Raw genomic sequence first — 3,026 nt, 5'->3', positions numbered from 1 at the left:
CAGTGTGTGCTACAGTGCTCAGCCAATAGATACTTGTTAAATGAAGTGAGTGAATCTGCTCCCAGCTACACTTCTGCAAAAGATAGGAGCAGCTGGTGTGGAGGGCTGAGCCTACCGCAGCTGAGTGTGGCTGAAGAGTTCCGCACCCTTCAGAGTTAGCACTCCGCCCTCGTGGAGTGATTGTTAAGCACTATCAAGGCACGGAGAGGAGGAGGGATTCTGCGGGACCCCGCCTCTTTCTGGTCTTACTGGTGGCTGCGTCTGATTGGTGCATCTCTTGTCACATGTCTGAGCCCTGCTGCAAGGGATGCTGGGGAAGTGAGTCCAAGTGTGGGAGGAGCTGGAATTCAGAACTGGAAGGTTATTTGGCGCCAAAACAACAAAGCCAGAAACAGTTTCATTGCAAACCCTGAACTTAACTCTGACACTCACAGGGATGAAACTTCTGGGAGCGTGCTCAGCAGATACTGGTATTTGTACAGTATTAACAGAAGGCTTCCTAGGTGCCCAGCGCCCGTCCACGCCGTTTACGTGCAGTGACCCGCTTTATTCTTGGAACAGCTTTCCGACGTGCGTGTTTATCCACAACACAGGGCCTGTTTACTGGTGAGGAAGACAGAGCGCGGGAAGAAGCCTCTTTCATGCAGTCCACTGGCCGCGTCCTGCTGGGGTGGCCACGCCGGCAGCCTCTAGCCCCGCCCCGGGTCCCAGTCTGAGGTCTGGCGCCCTGGTTCGCACATTTGCACCTTTCAGCTGTTTGTGTGTTTCTGGTCCCTGTCTAGTTTCCCAAGTCCTTTGGGGGTAGGGGTGGGCTGGGGAGAGAAGTGTCTTGGGGATTCAGAGGATTCAAGCCTCCAGAAGATTCTAGACTGAGCAGGGCCTAGAACCTGCAGAGCCTGGGGAAGAATCCCTGGTCTACAAATCCTCCCGCCCCAGAGTGGCTTTGGTGGCCCTTGACAACTTCCCCTGGGAGGAGCGGCTGTCACAGTGAGGTCGCTGCAAGTGGGGAGGGCCGAGAAGATGGGAAAAGCATGGAGGGGGCAGCCAGAGGCCAGGGCGGACTGGACGTGAGCCGTTAGTGCGTCAGGAACAGCTGCTTGGGCCAGGCCTCTCCACTTGCTCGTGGCCAACGTCGGCTTTCCTGGGGTTTCTGAGAAAGAGGAGGGGGTGAGAGGGGAGCAGGAGCTCCCCTGGGCCTCTGGACTTCAGCTCGGGCTCAGGTGGAGCAGGGGCATCTTTTTGGGATTTCAGCATCTCAACTTCGGATGCTGGTGGCGGAGGGCTGGGCAGTAGCCTGAGCGACCAGCCATCCTGGTTTGTGCAGGACTTTGAGGGCTGCAAGTAGCAAAGCCCTGGGGAAGCCAGGAGGGTCGGTTGTCCTGGTAGAAAGTGACCTCCCCTCACTTCCGCTGGTCAGAGTGGGTTTGGACCAGCACTTCTCACACTTAACCACACACACTGATCAAGCTGTGGGCTTCTGGGTGAAACTCTCACTCTGTTCCCTCAGGGCCGGTGTGGGCCTGGGGGTGGCGGGAGTGGTCTGCATTTCCTACAAGCTTCAGGGACGCCGGTGCCCCTGGTGCGTGGAGCACCCTTTGGGAAATGACACTAGAATACTCAACTCATGGCAAAGCAGCCGCCTGCAACCATAACCAGGAGAGAGGAGCCCTGGCTGCCCAAAAAGCCCAATTGCATCTCCTGAGGCAAACACAGCCCGCTCTCCTCACCACGGGATCACCCAGGCCTTGGCTCTGCGGTGCAGATCGGCTGCAGACTGTGCTGCTGTTTAAAATCCACACGCAAAGCAGACAGCACCCATCGCAGGAGCCTTTATTTGGGTTGCTTTTCAATTACTCGGTTCCCCTGCTTGGGTGCAGTGCGGTTGATTGCATCTTGCGTTCTTCCTCCTCCTCTTACTGCTCTTTCTTTTCACCTGGCAGAAGCCTGGTCAGTGTGCAAATGAAGATGGCCCAGAGATGGGACCTCTCCGAGGAGGACAGCTGGAAGGAGACTGCAGCAAGATTCCCTCTCCCTGCCTCTCTCGGGCAAGCAGAGGCAGGCTCGGCGGGATTCCTGGGAGGGACCACGTTGGCCGTGGAGCGCCCAGGGATGATGGGGAGGGCAGGCGTCTCCGGGCAGCGTCCCTCTGTCCCTGTCAACAGGTTTGCTCTTTGTAAGACAGGTCGCTGTCACAGGAACTAACTGGGCTGCTGGACCGCGTGGTGCAGCACCATGGGCCTGGCTGAGGGTGGCCTTGGCGAGTTTCTTGTTCTGTCTGTGCCTTCTTTGGATGCCGGTGGTGACGGGTAACCTAGCGCCCATACCTGGAGTGCAGTACCCGAGGCTGGGGGTTTCATGAAGAAAGGCAACTTAGTTCACTGCGCCGACATCTGCTGGGCTCTGGTGAGGCCCCCTTGGCCAAGTGGCATCATGGTGACAGCATCCTGGTGGGATGTGGGTGAAGGGAGAGATCTTGGGGGAGACAGGAAGTTGGGGGGTGGGGCTCACTGTGTGTAACGGCTCACTCTCAGGAACTAGCTGGGGTCACGGAAGATCTCCATTAATACCACCGAGGGCCCATCCGTGTGACTGTCCCCTTCACTCAGCTTCCCCTCCTCCCAGCATTGGCACCCTAGGACCAAGCCTCTAACATATGAGCCCTCGGGGGACAGGCCTGTCTTGCTGCCCCAAAGAGACTGATTGCTAGGAGCTGCATGGCTTCCGGTTGGATTCTCCAAGGGCAATACCAGCCAAAGATCAGTGCTGGGAATTTATTACTGTTCCTTCCCGGTTCTGGGCTACTGCTATGAATTTCTGACCTCAGCTTCTGCCAGGCAGATGTCTCCTCGGTGCCAGGCCCGAGGGTGTGTGCCAGTTATCCAGATTTATTAACTCTCAGCTTCAAAGTCCTCTTTCAACGCCTATTCCGCAGTAGAATTCCCTTAAGCATATTTCAGTTACAGTGTACAAAATGTAAAGCTTGCTCAGTAGAGGGCGCTCGTGGGACACTGTGGTCTCTGCTTCAG

General features: G+C 56.7%; 1 long non-coding RNA gene across 1 annotated transcript; it reads right to left on the bottom strand.

The window, feature by feature from the left end:
- Positions 1 to 1,814: 1,814 nt before the first annotated feature.
- LOC134475867 (uncharacterized) lies at positions 1,815 to 3,026 on the bottom strand. The gene is made up of 2 exons (XR_010047197.1): positions 2,820 to 3,026; positions 1,815 to 2,444 (listed from the first exon to the last, which is right to left on the bottom strand). It is a non-coding gene; the product is annotated as an uncharacterized LOC134475867 (long non-coding RNA).

Source organism: Cavia porcellus, unplaced genomic scaffold, assembly GCF_034190915.1.
Source record: "Cavia porcellus strain 051 isolate PalLab524CR breed Dunkin Hartley unplaced genomic scaffold, mCavPor4.1 scaffold_5, whole genome shotgun sequence".
NCBI lineage: Eukaryota > Metazoa > Chordata > Mammalia > Rodentia > Caviidae > Cavia > Cavia porcellus.
The sequence above is the reverse complement of the archived record's forward strand: the minus strand, read 5'-3'. Positions and strand labels throughout refer to the sequence as shown.